The 19,268-nt window shown below is 40.1% G+C and overlaps 1 protein-coding gene across 17 annotated transcripts in view; it reads left to right on the forward strand.

The window, feature by feature from the left end:
- Positions 1-209: 209 nt before the first annotated feature.
- Positions 210-19,268, forward strand: part of PCDH15 (protocadherin related 15) — a 1,259,847-nt gene continuing 1,240,788 nt past the window's right edge. For all 17 annotated transcript variants that reach the window (XR_005784343.1, XR_005784344.1, XR_005784345.1 and 14 more), the window contains exon 1: positions 210-293. The gene's annotated coding sequence lies outside the window, so the exon portion shown is untranslated. The remainder of the gene's footprint in view (positions 294-19,268) is intronic.

Consider the following 19,268-nt stretch of genomic DNA (forward strand, 5'->3'; position numbering starts at 1 on the left):
GAGCCACCCAGGAGCCCCACAGAATTAAGTTTTAAGTAGGAAGCATGCTCTTTCCAAAACTTACCTGCATGATTGTAAGATTTACTCTTCAGGATGTTCATTAATTCACTGCAAACATACGTATAATCTATAAGAAAATGAATCACTCCTGTGTTTTACACTCGATTGAAGTCTTTGTTTTTGATGTGACGTTGATCAATAACTCTGTCCTCTAGGACAATGGGAATATCATCATTTACTAGAAGCACTTGAAGTTTCCAGAACCCATGGTGACAGAAGGACAAGACAGCAGGGTGAGTAGCGGTTATGTTTCTCTTCAAACTATATCCTTTATATAATATCTTCTCTTTTATATCATATTTTGTCTTCTGTATTTTATAGAGTGTGTCAGCATTACTCTGAAAGCATGGTGAGCAGCCCCACTGTGTTACCAAATAGACCCAAAGTATAGTACAAGGTGGTTTGTTTAAAGTGGGACTAATTAAGGGTTTAGCAACTACTCAGAAACATAAGGAACTCCGACGGAAAATCTAGATATTTCCGGTTCAAAGGAAGTTATCCTGAGAGCCCAAGTACAGTCAGGAGTTCACTGTAAACATCTTTTACATTAAGTTCATTATGTTACATACAGAGTTTACTGTTCAGGCCCTCCTCCCCTTCTCTCGGTAGCTGTGTGCATGTCTGACTCAGCTCAACCAGAAAGAGTGAAAAGAGTTAATCACAGAGTCTATCAAGTCTCTCCCCAGAGAAGTGAAAAGCCAGTATTTTCTCTTTGAATACATTAAAACAAAGCAAACCTTCTCCCCAGTTTAAATGTATTATATTCTTCATTGACTGTCTCCTTCTCTTGGAGATCTTTCTGGCAGTAAAGCTGTAGACACGTTGCATCCATCACCATGTGTCAGAGGGCCACCAGGTCGATGGCTCTTTTTGAACTTTGCTGTTTCAGAAAACCGGAGCTGAGTGTTATAGGCAGAAGTTTGACATTTTCAGGGTGAAAATCAATTTCCTTTCATGTGTCTCTGAAGTGAGCTGCTGCTCTGATTGCAGGAGAAAGGGTCTGGCTTCTGGAATTTTGGGGTTGCAAAATAGGAATTAAGATAAAATTTGGCTAACAGTCACATCAGTGACAGCAAGGAGAAATGTATTTTAGCAGCCTCATAATGTTTTAAATCCATGGAGGGAGAATCAGAAATAGAAACTTAGGGAAATAAGCAGAGAATAATTTCTTCCCAATTGAGGTAGTAAGTAGTGAATGAAATTTTTATTTAAACTTTCGCTTAGTTAAAGGTATAACCTGGTGTTTCAGAAAAACAAATACTCTTAAAGAAGAAATACATCATTGTAATTTGCATTTTATGGCAATAAGTTTATATATAGTGTGTGTATATACATGTCTGCTTATTTTTTTTAATTCCTTTTGCTTTTAGTAGAGATATCTCCAGATCTCTAGTATCTCAGTAGAGTATCTCCAGAGAGATAGAGAACTCGTTTCTCTTAACTATGGCATGGGAGGCACTCATAAATATCTGCTACCTTAATACTTTAAAATATGAAAAATAATATTTTACAATGTTATATTTTTGTAATGTCAGTATAAATATGACATAAAGCGATTTTTGGATGGATTTATAATATTTTGAACATGTGAAGAGTTGAAATAACTTTTCTTTGTCTGTAATTATGACTTAACTTTTTTATGACTTCAATTTTTAAATATCTTCTCAAGTTGTAAAAGTGCTAACAGTACTTCTTCGTATACGTAAGATGTCTGTGTTAAGTATGTCGAAACGCATGTGAGGCTTTATATTTCACACAGTAGCTTAATTTCTCACGTAAGCCCATTTAAATTTCTGTGAAAGAACGTATTTCAGGTAATAAATTTTTCATGCAAAGGAGTGTAATTTTTTTTAAGTTATGATTCCATTTTGTTGATGAATGCATAGAAGCATGGGAGTAATCATAGAAAAGAGACAAACTTCATGTCCCAGAGTTTCTTACGATTTCCAGTTCAAGGTAAGTTCACAATGAATTTTCTGTCTCCGAGCGTTCAAGGACATGCGATGTAAATATCTTTTTGAAGAATGATTAATAACATGGATGTGTGTGTTTGCACGTGTATGTGGTAGATGGGCGGGCATTCCTGGAGCTCTGTCCAAGTTTCCAGCACACACACTCAGACGCAGCCATCCTCAGTTCTCTGCTGTGAGAATAAGTGTCTGTCCTATGCACCCCTGCACTTGATAAGTGCTCGTCCAGTGCACCTTCCCCCCACTACCAGCACTTATGTGGTAGGAGCGTGTTCAAAGGTCAAATAATAAAGATGAGGCCATTACAGTTCTCAGTACAGGTAAACTGGGTCATCATAGAAAAATATAGAACATATTGTGTTCGATATTTTGTAGAAATATGTTCTAATTATGTTCTAAAATGTAGAACATATTATGTGTTTTTAAATAAATTTAGGGAATAGTTTTGTCCTGATTTACAGAAAGGAAAACTGTTTCTCTCCTTGAGCCATCGGTACACTGTTGGTGTACAAAAAGTCAGAACACAATCGGGTTGGAAGGGACTTTATTAATTCGGCAGAAACTTTCTCAATATATACTTTCTCAATATATACTGCAACTAAGCTTTCTAAGATGTTACCTGCCCTATGCTCAGATGTATTAGTTAATTTCTTAAAGCATTTTGCATATCTTATGTAACTTTTTCAAATTATTTTTAGTTAAGCATCACATTAAATATATTCAACAGGTAAATTGTTCAAAGCAACGTTACTTTTATGGGCATCACTGGTAGTGTTCTCAGTTATATTCATAGGACGATGACGCAGAATACTGACCAAAGACAATATGTGAGACACTGTCATGAAGGGACTCTGTGGAACAGGGCGAGTCCAGGAGCATCGCTACGAGACTGTGACCCAGAGGTCCTTGAGTGGGCTCACGTGGGCAGGCTTTCCTTGTCAGAAATGTTGTTCCCTTGAAAGCCTCAGTTAGATGACACCAAGCCGAGGGGCTGAGATCCAAACTGGAGTCTGACTCCAGAATCGTAGCAGGTTCTACGGCGCGGTCTTTCCTCAAAAAACGGGAAGGCATCTGGGCTGGGGTGAGAGTTTGTACCTGGGTTGCGTGATTTACAAATCTGAGGCTGCATGTCTTTGCGTATTGAATTTGCCTTTGTGAGATCATCCCAGGTCGTCTCTTTGGAGTACACATGTGTCAGCTACGAGTATTTTTGTATCTGTTGGATGAAACGAATGGACTCACCAAATAATTTGTGCACACGTCTAAGCCCCTGGGAAAATAATACTTTTTATTGAGCTTCTTTTTCAGCCGTCAACCTGTTTACTCAAGTTGGAGAAATGGTTTGTTTAAAGTGGTATAAGTGAGGCCAAGTATATTTTGTAAAGGAAGCATTGAGGTTGAAGAAAGCAGTAATTTAAGAATGATAAGAAAATATAGCAAGAGGCGTCTACATCTAACGGGGTCTGTAATTGTGTAACCAATCACGTTAATGTACCTAAAGCCTGGTATTTCTGGCTCCCTTTAAATTACATTAAATAATTTTAAATCTTAGAGCATGGATTCTCTCCTCAAGTACATTTGTGGCTGTTTTGATGGTAATTATCCACATCACTCCAATAATTACCACACGAGGCGTGCTATAACTTCTACTTTAAGGAAGCATAAGCGGTCCTTGTATCATGGGCCAGGCGGTTTGCTAAGTGGCTTAATTGTATCAGAGGAAATCACTAGAATAATAAGTGAATTCACAGAGAGGTAGATATTATCAGATGAGAGCAGTACTGCAGTTTGGTTAAAAAAAAATATTTTCTTGTGGTTTTCTAAAGCTTCATTTGCCCACCTGGAGATCCCCAGATGCCTGGGCCTGAGATACAATCCATTAAATAGATGCCTGTCTGCAACCCATCTTGGGAACTCTGGGGCGATACGAAAATCGGCAACACACAATAGGAATACATATGGTATAGAACAGAAACCGCAGGCTCAGAGCTGTTCTGCCATTAAAAAGGAACCATGAAATTTTTTTTTTTTTTTTTTTTACTATTTAGGTGTTGTTACTTTTAACCTAATAGCAAGATTTTGTACTCTTTTTTTGTTTTTCCTATAAAGGACCAGATTAAATACTTGAGGCTTTGTGGGCTGTGTGGGTCTCTTTGGTGACTATTTGACTCTGCTTTTGTAGGACAAAAGTGGGCTTAGATCTTACGTAATAAACAAATGGGTGGCTGTGTTCCGATATAACTTTATTAAAACATCCTGTGGGCTGGATTTGGCCTGTGTGTAGAATCTGCCAGTCTCTGCTAATAAGATGCAGAGATACTTCTGGAAATTTCTATCATTTATCTCTATCATCCCTCTATCATCTCTATATATCTATATCTATATCTATATCTATCTATATCTATATGTATCAGAGAGAGAGAGAGTGATCAGAAGCATGTGGGGGCGGGGGGGAGGAAGGGAGAGAGAAAGTGAGAGAGAGAGGGAGAGAATCCCAAGCAGTCTCCATGCTCATCGTGAAGCCCAAGTGGGTTTGATCCCATGACCCAGGGATCTTGACCTGAGCAGGAATCCAGTCAGATGCTGAACCACCTGAGCCACCCAGGCGCCCTGGACATCTCTGTTCTTGAGAAAAGTCCTTTATTCATCTATAGCAAACCCTCTAGAAGTTACCCTTTCAGGATATAACCTGTCTTCATTGATAACTATCATCCCCGGTGAGTACGTAGCAGTAAAGAGGACATTGATGAAGGGAATCGCTTTTTATAGGAAACCAACTCTTTCAACCTGGCCACCCACACTGTGGCATTAATATTACCCCTGTGCTGGGTACTGGACAGCTAAGGAGGATGAGTTACATGCTTCTGTTTCCTCAGTGAGCGTTATGTCCACTGGGAGTGTTGGTGATAATTTTGCACAGGGCAGGGATTGCAACTGGCACCCAGAAGAATGGGAAAAGAGTGTGATGGTGTCACATGAACATTAAAATGTTTTCCGAGGAGATTAAAAGGAACGACAGCAACAAAAAGACTGGTTACAGGTGATGGACGAAGCGTAATGTAGGAGAGATCGTGCAGATAGGCTTGCAAAGATCATGCCCAGCCTTCAGCAGGCAGCACCACAGCAGGGGAGGATAGGGAGAGAACTTGGGTGCTGTTGTAAGGGTGTGGGCAAGGAGGAGCTGAAGCAAGGGGGAAAGCGGGTTCCTCCTGCAGCAGACAGTAGGTGGCAGAAGGTGTGAGACTGAAACCTAAGTCAGTACCCGCAAGGTGCTTATGATCCAAGGGAAATGCCAGCCTCCCGGAGGATGCTAACACAACTTCCTATTGGATTAAGGGATACCCACTCGCCCTCAGGCAAGGACAGTGCAAGTTTACATTGTGGGGACGATACCTTTTATCGCCTCTTCTAAGTTGTAGCAAAAAGCATACTTAACATCCTTTAAGTGGTTTTGAGAATTTCAGCGACCAAAGAGCATAATCTGGATGGATATTTGGGGACTGAATGAATAGAAGTAGCAGTTCAGTCTACAACACGCCCCTCTGCACCCCAACACAGGTCCAGTGTTTGTCACCCCTAGTGTGCCTTCAGCCCTGCACACACGTTGGGACTCGGGGCTTCCTCTCTGTTTCCTTCGCTGTTCTGCTGTGCTGCTCATGGTCTGCTCCTCGCCCAGCCCTAGAGCAAGAAGCGGTCAGGACTGTCCCTGGTGTCAACCCTCTTCCCTGAGGAGGTTGGGGGGGGGCGGGGAGGTGGGAGCTGGCCTGGCCGGAAACGTGACCCCCTCTCTCTCCACTTAAGTTCTGTGGCCCAGAAATGGGTCAGATGGCCACACCTTTGGCAGGAGAAATGGGAAAACGCCTGTTTGGCATTCTTGCCTTTCACATAGGAAGTGAAAGGGGAAGAGAAGATTCAGTCACTTCAGACGTGCACGCGGAGAGCTACGGGGATTTTGAAGCATTTTGTACGAATTTTCAGAAGATGATTTGAGCCAAACTGTATATCCGTTTTCAAAATTAATAAAGACAATCCAAACTTCAGTGGTAAGGAAAGAAGAAAAAAAAAAAAACAACCTGTGTTTTGAAGTAGGGTAAAAAAGAGATACCAGACCCAAACTGATATAACTGGTATCTGTTAGATGTGACAAAATAGTTGAGTTCTGGTAGCATCTTGTGAGACGTAATGTGCATTTGTGGTTGAGGAGTGATTTGTCCTAATATGGAAGTGAGGGGGACCTTGTGAGGGGCTGCTGCCCCAAGATCTGTGTGCAATCCCACACACACCCTTCACTGCCACCTGGCTGGACTGAAGCCGGTCGCCACACAGGACATGAGCCTCCCTTTCATCTCCGCCACGAGGATGCTGGTAATTGCCCTTCACGCTGTGTAGGTTTGTGGCAAGACCCAAGTGAGTGGCGTTTTAAAAATTGCTTCATCCACGGCGAAATGGTCTACGTCTTCCTCTCTCTTGGTCTCTCCCTCTTCCTCTCCCTCTCCGCCTCTCTCCCTTCTCTATTTTCGCACATGAGGCCTCTCCCTGGAACGCTTGAAATGATCAGTTCCATCACAGAGCAACATCCGGTGTCTCTCCGAGCGCTTCTGTCAGTCTGTTGTTGTTTTTTTTTTTCTCCCCCTACTTAAAGCAAGTTGAGTCACGCTATTAGGCGCTGCTGCTTTCATGATTACATCTTTTTCTCACTTCAGAAGCTTTTGTCTCTGACCCCAGACCCTCTGAAAACCTGATCATATATAATCAGCTGTTACTCAATTTGACCATTGGAGTTCATATAGCAAGTTAGAGAAACCATAGTGGGCGCAGTTCTGTCTTGTAATAGAATTAGTGCCTGAAATGACTTTCGGGTCATTAAGACTAAGGAGGATTTCCCTTACACGACAACTGAGGAGTTACAGATCTTGGAAATGTGTAAGGTCATTAATACTCCCACCCCAACTTACTCCTATCTCCTGTTTACACCCAGCACATCAGTAAAATCTCAAAGAATTAGCACTCCCATATCAGATCGGAAATCCAAACCCATCACCCCTACTTGTACAAAGATTTTACAATCATTGAGTGTCCAATCTAGAAGCAAAGGAGATAATAAAAATATATATACACACATACATAAAAATACATATACACACAATACACTGCACACTTTTGTGTAATATGTTTTCAGTGATTTTCTGTGTACACACCCCTACCTATGAGCACTTTGACATGTGTGCTATGCCCTTTAGAGTGAAAGTAACTACAAATATAACTCAGATTAGCATAAACAATGAAGGAAGTTTATTGACTTACGACTCCGACAGTCCAGAATTCTTCAGGAAATGACTGATCTGAGGGCCGAGTGATATTGCCACCCATCAGTGTAGTTTTAAGATCCGATCTGAGTCTGACTTGTGTTCTCTCCGGAGCCTGCATGTTTCCAGATTTATATCCTTAGCATTTTCAACAAAGCCCCTAGTTCTTCTCTATCCTGCCTATTCATGTCACACACCCACCTCTGAACGAGCCAATAACTGTGGCCAGTGCTTACTGACTTAGCTTGGATCATAAGCTTCACATTTGGAGTAAGCTAGCCATCAGCATGCCCGGATCACAGAGATGGAGACTCTGAAAAACAGAAGGGAAGATTCCAGGTGGCAGCGGGTGAAGCGCATTCTACTTCCGTAATAACAGAATCAATTCCAAGTGTGCATGTTTAGAGTCTGGATTCCAACTCTTGATGTAACGAACAAATACGGGTATTCTCCCCAGAGCATAGGAAATAAGTTTGTTGTCATGAACTATTAGATTGAACCACTTACAGTTGCCACTTGGGTCTGGAGGCATCAAAAGATCAAAACACTTACTATGGTTTAACCAGATGGAAAGAAGTTGTGTAGAAAACCAGACATGATTGCTTCAGTTAGGCCAAAGATTACAATCATTAGTACGTATAATATCTTCCAATGTTTAGCTGTCTTATTTAACATATCTATGCAGCAATGAATCCCATTAATTTTCCTAGAGGTATGTATTTTTGTAATTTATTCCAAGAAATTTAAGCAAGAATGGAACTTCTTAAAGTTAGATACTCATTGCATACTTTATTGGAATACTTGAGGCTCATGGTTGACCAACAGTACGATGATCCTTAAATGTATAGGCAATATACAAGTGATCAGGCTGTGTTCATGCACTGGTCTGTGGATCCCTGATGGCCCATTGTTATATGCATGAAACAGACCCTTTTACTTCTAGGGGAGCATTGACTCTCTTCACGGGTTTCCTGGGTTGGTTTATTTTGGGTATAGCCATTGTTTGGTCCTCTCTGGACAAGGGTAGGTGAGTGAGTCCTAACCTTGGCTTGGTGTCACTGCTGAGTCTCATGGATAGGGCCTTAGGGAAGAACATTCGTATTTAGAGCCTTGTCAGGAATCAAGGGTATCTATTCTTTATTGACAAGTACATATCAAACCTTGTTTTACAAAATATTATCAAGGCCTTTTGCCTCTTCATTTGTGTAGGCATACTAAGTACATGGAAACATCAGCCATGTCGTCAGGGGATTCATGGGGCTACCTGCCATCTGCGGATTAGTTACATGTGGAGTTCTGTAAAGAAACTGCTCCAAAGTTCACATCACTCTTTCCACCAAAGGGAAAATAATTTTTATAAAACTATCTCTAAGGACCTCACTGAAAACTATTTTTTTGCCTCTATGTGAGGCCTAAAAGAGATTTCATTTTTCTGATCAATGATTTTTTTTTTTTTTTTTTTTTATTAAATATACGTAACTGAAAATGATTACTTGTTTTCCTCTCCTGTCAGGAAACTCAGAGATAACTCTGTGGTCACTGTCTAAGAATGTCACACAAGAGCTTTGGGGTTCATTTTATTTCACCCATCCTTCTCTATTTTTCTAATTTTTTTAAATTAAAATAACACTTTTCTTAATAACCAAAAAAAACCACACCCAAAAATAGTAAAATATAGCGCATGAAAAGTGATAAAGTTATATTCTGAAAGAAAGAAAAATAAATAAGTCAGTAGAAATGACACTTATATCATAATCCACTAAAATAACCACTGTGAGTATCTAGGTCGGCGTTCTGTGATGTGTCACTTGTATTTATCATTTGAGAATTGTACCATGTCACTGTTAGCGTCCTCTTTGGAACAACATGGTGTCCACGCCTCTGTCCTCTGCAACCGCATGCTGACTCACCATGTCTCTGAGCCACACTGCCCCTGGCCGTCCTGCCCCCTCTGGTGGCTGTATGGAGAAGGCTGGCCTACAGCAGCACAGGGTCACTGTCACGAGGAGCTCACACAGGCTAGTGCAGTCTAGGGTCACATGCAGGGGTGCTGATGGGTCAGGGTGCAAGGCGAGATCACCCACAGCTCAAATTACATATTTGCATTGACTAGAGAAGAAATGGTCAGAGGTAGAAAGGTATCACTGGTACCCTAGAAGTTCTGATGTGTACTCTCCAGATTCTAGATGTGTTAAGGGGTGAAAAGTCTCGGGTGCATCCTTTCATGTCCCTCTCTGATTATGCACTGAGTACCTTCCTCTTGGTGGTCTGCGGAAAGTTCGGAGGGCATCTCAGGGCCGGGGTTTCCTGAAGGGGGTGCTGGGGTGTTCCAGACTTCCTCTTGCTGCTGTGCCCTCCCTAAGCCAGAACCATAATATGTTAGTTGCTTTACTTTGCACCAAGCACTGAGCAGTTGCTTCAGCAATGCAAATGTAGGGAGGTGGGGGAACACACACCGACTTTTAGTTATTTTATTTTATTAATTTTGTTTGTGAAAGAGAGAGAGAGAGAGAGAGAGAGAGAGCGCGCGCGCACAAGCGGGGGAGGGGCAGAGAGAGAAGGAGACACAGAGTCCTAAGCAGGCTCTAGGCTCCGAGCTGTCAGCACAGAGCCTGACACAGGGCTTGAACCCACAAACTATGAGATGGTGAACTGAGCCAAAGTCAGTACTGGATCGACTGAGCCAGTTGGCGCCCCAATCTTTAGTTATTTTAAATCCACAGTTTATTTTTTTTTGGGGGGTGTGAACCTGTTTCCACTAGTTTTTTTTTGTTTTTTTTGTTTTTTTTTTCTTTGTGAAGCTTCAAAGAACCTTTGGTCCACTTGTATATTTATGCCTCATGACACTCTATTCATATACATGTGTAGGCATTTATATAAATGTAGATCTATGTACATACATACAAATGCACATGGAATTTCGCAAATACATTCATTTGTGAGAGGGCACACATGTGAGCAGGGGAGGGGCAGAGAGAAGGGAAAAAGAGAATCCCAAGCAGGCCCCATGCTGTCAGCACAGACCCCCTGAGATGGTGACCTGAGCCGAAACAAAGAGTCAGATCCTTAATTGACTGAGCCACAAGGGGAATCTACAAATACATGTTTTTAAGCCCAATTTTCTTTGACTAATATTAGTTTTCACCCTAGGTGAAATATTCCTGTATCTATCTATTGATCTCTCTTTCCACAGATGATTTCTGGGTAGCTTAAAACATTAAAGTTGAAAAGTTTTCATAGTTATTAAAACAACTAGTATATACTAAATCAAAGAATAACTGTAGTTCTTTATTTCTCATAGGTACGCAATTTTAATTTTGAAGTGGATTCTAGTGTCCTGAAAAACAAATTTCATATATATATATATTTTTTTTTCCTTAAGAATTTTTAAAAAGTTTTATTTAAATTCCATTGGTTAGCGTACAGTCTAGTGTTAATTTCAGGTGTACCATATAGTGATTCAACACTTCATACATCACCTGGTGCTCATCACAAGTGCCCTCCTTCATATTTCACCCAGGCCCCCCCCCCCCAGCCTCCCCTCTGGTGACCATCAGTGTGTTCCCTATAGTTAATAGTCTATTTCTTGGTTTGCCACCCCCCCCCTTCCTCCCACATTCTTTTTTTTTTTTTACCTTGCTCATTTTGTTTCTTAAATTCCACATGAGTGAAATCATACGATATTTATCTTTCTTTGACCTATTCACTTAGCCCTATACTGTAGCTTCATCCAAGTCATTGCAAATGGCAAGATTTCATCCCTTTTTATTGCTGAGTAATATTCCAGTGTGTGTGTTTGTGTGTGTGTGTGTGTGTGTGTGTGTGTGTGTGTGTATGCGTATGCCAGTCTTCTTTGTCCATTCATCAGTCAATGGACAAATGAACACTTGGGCGGTTTCCATAATTTGGATATTGTGCATAATGCTGCTATAAATATTGGCATGCATGGATCCCTTTGAATTAATATTTTTGTATTTTTTGGGAAATACCTAGTAGTGCAATTGCTGGATTTTAGGGTAGTTCTTTCTTAACATTTTGAGGGACCTCCATACTGTTTTCCAGAGTGGCTGCACCAGTTTGCATTCCCGCCAACAGTGCAGGAAGGTTCCCCTTTTCTCCCTCATGAACACCTCTTGTGTTTTGTGTTGTTGATTTTAGCCATTCTTGCAGGTGTGAGGTGATATCTCATTGAGGTTTTGATTTGTATTTCTGTGATAATCAATGGTATTGAGCATCTTTTCATGTATCTGTTGGCTATTTGGATGTCTTCTTTTTAAATTTTATTTTACTTTTTATTTTTTGAATTTACATCCAAGTTAATTAGCCTATAGTGCAATAATGATTTCAGGAGTAGAATCCAATGATTTATCCTCTATGTATAACACCCAGTGCTCATCCCAACAAGTGTCTCCCTTAATGCCCCATCACACATTTAGCCCATCCTCCCACTCACAAACCCTCCAACAACTCTCAGTTTGTTCTCTATATTTAAGAGTCTCTTCCATTTCCCCCTCCCTGTTTTTATATTATTTTTACTTCCCTTTCTTTATGTTCATCTGTTTTGTATCATAAATTCCACTTTTGAGTGAAGCTATATGATAATTGTCTTTCTATGACTAATTTTGCTTAGCATAATACACTGTAGTTCCATCCATGTGGTTGCAAATGGCAAGATTTCATACTTTTTGATTGCGAGTAATACTCCTTTGTATATATACACCGCATCTTCTTTATCCATTCAGCTGTCGATGGACATTTGGGTTCTTACCGTACCTTGGCTATTGTTGAAAGCACAGGCATAAACATTGGGGTGCATGTGTCCCTTTGAAACAGCACACGTGTCTCCTTTGGAAAATACATAGTAGTGCAATTGCTGGGTTGTAGGGTAGTTGTATTTAAAATTTTTTAAGGAACCTTTGGTACTGTATTCCAGAGTGGCTGCACCAGTTTGCATTCCCACCAGCAGTGCAAAAGAGTTCTGCTTTCTCTGCATCCTCACCAACATCTGTTGATGCCTGAGTTGTTAATTTTAGCCATTCTGACTGGTAAGAGGTGGTATCTCATTGTGGTTTTCATTTGTATTTCCCTGATGATGAGTGATGTCGAGCATCTTTTCATGTGTCTGTTAGCCATCTGGATGTCTTCTTTGGAGAAGTGTCTATTCATATCTTTTGCCCATTTCTTCACTAAAGTATTTGTTTTTTAGGTGTGAAGTTTGGTAAGTTCTTGAGAGATTGTGGATACTAACCCTTTATCTGACATGTCATTTGAAAATATCTTCCCATTTTGTGGGTTGCCTTTTACTTTTGCTGATTGTTTCCTTCACTGTGCAGAAGCTTTTTTATCTTGATGAAGCCCCAATAGTTCATTTTAGCTTTTGGTTCCCTTGCCTCTGGAGATGTATTGAGTAGGAAGTTGCTGCAGCTGAGGTCAGAGAGGTTTTTGGCTGATTTTTCCTCTAGGATTTTGATGATTTCCTGTCTTATATTTAGGTGTTTCATCCATTTTGAGTTTATTGTTGTGTATGGTGTAAAAAAAGTGGTACAGGTTCATTCTTCTGCATGTTGCTGTCCAGTTTTCCCAGCACCATTTGCTGAAGAGACTGTCTTTATTCCATTGGGTATTCTTTCCTGCTTTGTCAAAGATGAGTTGGCTATATTTTCTGGGTCTATTCTGGGTTCTCTGTTCTGTTCCATTTATCTGAGTGTATTTGTGCCAGTACTATACTGTCTTGATGATTACAGCTTTGTAATACAGCTTGAAGTCCAGGATTGCGAAGCCTCCTGCTTCGGTTTTCTTTTTCAAGATTGCTTTGGCTATTCAGGATCTTTTCTGGCTCCATACAAATTTTAGGATGTTTTATTCTAGCTCTGTGAAGGATGCTGGTATTATTTTGATAGGTAACACATTGAATATGTAGATTGCTTTGGGTAGTATTGGCATTTTAACAATATTGGTTCTTCCTATCCATGAGCATAGGCTATTTCTCCATTTTTTGTATCTTCTTCAGTTTCTTTCATAAGCTTTCTATAGTGTGCAAGGTATAGATTTTTAACCGCTTTGGTTAGGTTTATTTCTAGGTGTTTTATGGTTTTTGATGAAATTGTAAATGGGCTTGAATTCTTGATTTCTCTTTTGGTTGCTTTATATTTATTGTATAAAAGGGCAACCAATATCTCTGTATTGATTTTATATCCTGTGACTTTGCTGAATTCATGAATCAGTTCTAGCTGTTTTTTGATGGCATCTTTTGGGTTTCTCATACAGAGTATCATGCCATCTACAAAGAGTGAAAGTTTGACTTCCTCTTTGATGATTTGGATGCCTTTTATTCCTTTGTGTTGTCTGATTGCTGAGGCTAGAACTTCCAATACTATGTTGAATAACAGTGGTGAGCACGGACATCCCTGTCAGTGTTCCTAACCTTAGGGGAAAGCTCTGTTTCTCACCATTAAGTATGATATTAGCAGTGGGTCATTCATATATGGCTTTTATGATCTTAAGGTATGCTCCTTCTATTCCTACTTTGAGGGTTTTGATCAAGAAATGATGCTGAATTTTGTCAGGTGCTTTCTCTGCATCTATTGAGAGGATCATGTGGTTCTGGTCCTTTTTCTAATGTCGTGTATCACATTGATTGATTTATAGATATTGAATCATCCCTGTATCCCATGAATAAATCCCACTTAATCATGGTGAATAATTCTTACAATGTACTGTTGGATCCAGTTGAACCCAGTTGAGGATTTTTGCATCCATGTTCATCAGGGAAGTTGGTCTGTAGTTGTCCTGTTTAGTGGAAACAAGGTAATGTTAGCCTCATAGAATGAGTTTGGAAGTTTTCCTTCCATTTCTACTTTTTTGGAACAGCTTCAAAAGAATAGGTATTAACTTTTCTTTAAATGTTTGGTAGAATTTCCCTGGAAAGCCATCTGGCCCTGGGCCCTTGTTTTTTGGGAGATTTTTGATTATTGATTCAATTTCTTTACTGGTTATGGATCTGTTCAAATTTTCTATTTCTCCCTGTTTAAGTTTTGGAAGTTTATATGTTTCTAGGAATTTGTGCATTTTTTCCAGCTTGCCCAATTTATTGGCATATAATTGCTCATAATAATCTCTTATTGTTTGTATTTCTGCTGTGTTGGTTGTGATCTCTCCTCTTTCAGTCTTGATTTTATTTTGTTTATTTGCGTCCTTTCCTTTTTATTTTTGATCAAACTTACTAAGGGCTTATCAATTTTGTTAATTTCAAAGAACCAGCTCCTAGTTTCATTGATCTGTTGTACGTTTTTTGTTTGTTTGTTTGTTTTGTTTTGTTTTTAATTTTGATAGCATTGATTTTTGCTCTAATCTTTATTATTTCCTGTCTTCTGCTGGTTTGGGGTTTTATTTGGTATTCTTTTTCCAGATCTTTAAGGTGTAATGTTAGGTTGTGTATATGAGACCTTTCTTCCTTCTTTAGGAAGGAGTGGATTGCTATATGCTTTCCTTTTATGACCACCTTTGCTGCATCCCAGAAGCGTTGGGCTGTGGTGTTATCATTTTCATTGACTTCCATGTACTTTTTAATTTATTCTTTAACTTCTTAGTTAACTCATTCATTCCTTAGTAGGATGTTCATTGGCCTCCAAATATTTGTTGTGTTCCCCACTTTTTTTTTCTTGTGGTTGATTTTGAGTTTCATAGCCTTGTGCCTAAAAATATGCATGGTATGATCTCTATCTTTTTGAGCTTTCTGAGGGCTGATTTGTGTCCCAGTATGTGATCTGTTCTGGAGAACGTTCCATGTGCACTGGAGAAGAATGCATATTCCACTGCTTTAGGATGAAATGTTCTGAATATATCTGTTAATTCCATCTGATCCAGTGTGTCATTCAAAGCCATTGTTTTCTTGTTGATTTTCTGATTAGATGATCTGTCCATTGCTGTGAGTGGAATGTTGGTGTCCCCTACTATTATGACATTATCATCAATGAGTTTCTGTATGTTTGTGATTATTTGATTTATATATTTGGGTGCCATCACTTTTGGGGCATAAACATTAACAATTGTTTGAGCTTGGTGAATAGACTCCTTAATTATGATATAATGTCCTTCTTTATCTCTTGTTACAGTCTTTATTTTAAAATCTAGATTGTCTGATAAAAGTATGGCTATTCCGGCTTTCTTTTGGCAACCATTAGCATGATAGATGATTCTCCATCCCTTTACTTTCAATCTGAAGGTGTCTCTAGGTCTAAAATAGGTCTCTTGTAAACAGCATATAGATGGATCTTGTTTTCTTATCCATTCTGTTACTCTGTGTCTTTACATTGGAGCATTTAGTCCGTTGACATTTAGAGTGAGTACTGAAAATATGAACTCATTGCCATTGTGTTGCCTGTAGAGTTGGGGTTCTGGTGGTATTCTCTGGTCCTTTCTAGTCTTTGTTGCTTTTAGTCTTTTTTTTTTTTTTTAATTTTGTTTCATCTTTTCTCCCCTCTCCCCTTAAAATTTCCTGCAGGGCTGGTTTAGGGGTTACAATCTCCTGTAGTTTTTGTTTGTCTGGGAAACTCTTTATCTCTCCTTCTATTTTGAATAACAGACTTGCTGGATAAAGAATTCTTGGCTGCGTGTTTATCCATTTCAGCACATTGAATATATCCTGTCACTCCTTTCTTACCTGCCAAGTTTCTGTGGATAGACCTGCTGTGAACCTGATCTGTCATCCCTTATAGGTTAAGAACTTTTTTCCCTTGCCGTTTTCATAGTTACTTCCTTGTCTGTGTGTTTTGTGAATTTGACTATTATATGCCTTGTTGATGGTCAGTTTTTATTTAGTCTAATGGGAGTCCTCTGTGCTTCCTGGAGTTTGATGTCTGTGTCTTTCCCCAAGTTAGGAAAGTCTTCTGCTATGATTTGCTCACATAAAATTTCTACCCCTTTTTCTCTCTCTTCATCTTCTTGGACTCCTATGATTCGGATGTTAGTCCTTTATAGTAAGTCCCTGAGTTCTCTAATTCTTATGTCATGCTCTTTTGCCTTAGTTTCCTTCTTTTTTTCCCCTTCATTATTCTCCATAATTTTGTCCTCTGTATCAGTAATTTGCTGCTCTGCTTCATCCATCTTTGTCGCTGTGGCATCTATTTGAGATTGCATCTCAGTTATAGCATTTTTTATTTAATCCTGACTAGGTTTTACTTCTTTTATCTCTGCAGAAAGGTATTCTAATCCATTTTAAACCCCAGATAGTATTCTTACTATTGTGATTCTAAATTCTGGTTCATACATCTTGCATGTATCTGTGTTGATTAAGTCTCTGGCTGTCATTTCTTCCTGTTCTTTCTTTTGGGATGAATTCCTGTGTTTCATCATTTTGGAGGAAGAAAAAGAATAAAATAAAAAAATAAGTAAATGTACAATTTTGAAAACAACACAAAAACATCAAATAAAGGACGTTAGATCCTAGGTGTGTTTTGTCCTGTTTGTTGAAAGAAACTTGATAGAATAGAGAAAAAAAGGAAAGAAAGGAAGAGAAAAAAAAGTATGAAAACATTTAAAAATTAAGAAAAATTTATACAAGAAAATAGAACAAAATAAGGTAAAATAGAGTTTAAAAATTACAAAAAATATAGTAGAAAAAATCTTTTTTATGAAATGGAAAATATATTTTTCTCTTTCCATATTCAAGAATAAGGAAAGGGATGAAAAAGGGAAAAAAATAAAACATTTTTTTATTGCTCCGTGGACCAGCAAACAGAATGAAATCCAAATGAAATTACATCCAGTTTCCCCTAGAAGTCAGACGATGAAGCACTGTATAGTCCATACAACTAAGCAGGTGGAGAGACTTGTGGTGATTCTCTAGGGCTTGGTTGGCCCAGTTGGACAGGACTTGGTGTAATGGCTCCGTTTTCCACGAGGTGGTGCTGCTTAGTTTCCTGGGGTGGATTGTTGTGGCGCATATAGGCGTATATGTGTATGCGCAGGAGGGGTGCAAATGGCATCCCCCAGCTTCCCGGTCTTCGGATCAGAGCTCTGCCCTCACTGATCAGCAGTCAAGCACCCCTCCTTTGTCTTTGGCTTCTGTCCACTCCCTACTTCTTCACTGTGACTAAGCCATCAGGCTACCAGGCAGCACCTCCCTCCTGAGTTTTATCTCAGATGGGGCTGTGTTTGCAAACCTCTCACTTCTGAGGGCCCTGTGGCTTGGGTCTACTCCAACCCTCTTGGAGGGGATCTTCCTGAGCAATGGCCAGGTGCGCCCACCCCTGGGAATGCTTGCATGACCATGCTACTGCAGAAACCTAGACTGCGGCTGGGTGCCAGCCCACCCCAGAAAAAGTTTGAGCAATTGCATAGCAGCAGCAGTTCAGGGTTTATGGAAAATCGCAACACACATCTGGTGCCCGGCTTCACCCTTCATATCCTTTTTCCAGCACTTGCAACTGTTGTTGTTCTCCGTGGTCCACTGGGACCTTATATCCTGTTCCATATATCCTCACAGCCTGTTCCATATATCCTCCCAGCAGGGGAATAGCCTCTCCCCATGTGGCCTGAGGACCCCTCAGACCTCGTTCTCTGTTTTGGGGGATTTACCCTTCCCACTGGAGCAGTGCTGGGTATCGAGTTGCGGAGTTTCAGACTCCTTGCTCCCATGTTTTTAGAGCCCTAATGATATTTAAACCCCCTCCTTTCTCCTTTACCCATTCGTTGTTCAGTACCCTTTGGACGTTTCCACTCTTTCTGTTTCTCTCCGGCTGTTCTTGGGTGGGGGGAAGTGCTTTCTTGTACTCTCCCCCTGTCTCTGTCCCCTCTCTGCAAGCAAAAACAGCTCCCTGTCCTCTGTGGCTTCTCTCTCCTCCAGTTCAACTCTCTGTGCTGCATACCTGCCAAGTTCTGTGGTTCAGGTTGTGTAGATAGTTGTGTTAATACTCAAATAAGTTTTCTAGGTGCACAAGATGGTTTGGTGCTAATATAGGTGCATTTCTCGGATAAGAGAAGCAGAGAATTTTCGTGCTGCTCTGCCGTCTTGGCACCCTACCTTCCATGTAGTTTTAACATACTTAAGTGCTATAAAATTTTTCTTCATGTTAAAACTTGAGTTTAACTCCTAGTGGTCTGAAAATTTTCTGAACGTACCTAAAAATAATGTACTTCAACTTAAACCAGAAACTAGGCCCTTTTAAAGGAAACATATATAATGAGCTTTTACGTTGTAATTTCTTACTCTGTACAAGTTCCGTTATAGTCATTTTCTGAATTTAACTTTTAAAAAATTTTTGCTTTTGATGTTTATTTTTGAAAGAGGGGGAGGGGAAGAGAGAGAGACAGAAACACAGAATCTGATACAGGCTCTAGGCTCTGAAGTATCAGCACAGAACCAGATGTGGAGCTCAAACCCACGAACTGTGAGATCATGACATGAGCCAAACTCAGATGCTCGGCCCACGGAGCCACCCGGGCTCCCCCAATTTAATTTGTAAATGTTTAAATGTGTTTCTCTTCATAAGGATTTGACACCTTCCGGCTTAAGTCCATAGTTCTAGTGATTCCTTAAATAACTTGTTGGAGCCATACCCGACTCCTTATCTTCAATATGGGTGCATGATACCTGAAGCAACGCTGAGACTATAAAGCAGCAGAGGCAGAGACTTCAACCTCGGTGATCGTGTCCTTGAACCTCAAGAACCAGTGTCCATGCTATTTTCACTACGTGAAACTGTTCTGTGGAAGACAAATGACAAAGCAGTGGTTTTTCATACAGTGACAGCTACTAAGGTAATAAGCTAGTGAAAGGTGGTTTAGACAAAGTTACCACGGTTAGCACAGAGGCGCCTTTGCACAAGAAACCCTCCTCTGAGGTGACTCAGTTGGTTAAGTGTCCGACTTCAGCTCAGGTCATGATCTCACTGCTCATGGATTTGAGCCTCTCATAGAGGTCTGTGCTGAC

The sequence above is a fragment of the Herpailurus yagouaroundi genome, unplaced genomic scaffold (genome assembly GCF_014898765.1).
Source record: "Herpailurus yagouaroundi ecotype Mexico unplaced genomic scaffold, PumYag 211, whole genome shotgun sequence".
Classification (NCBI taxonomy): Eukaryota; Metazoa; Chordata; class Mammalia; order Carnivora; family Felidae; genus Herpailurus; species Herpailurus yagouaroundi.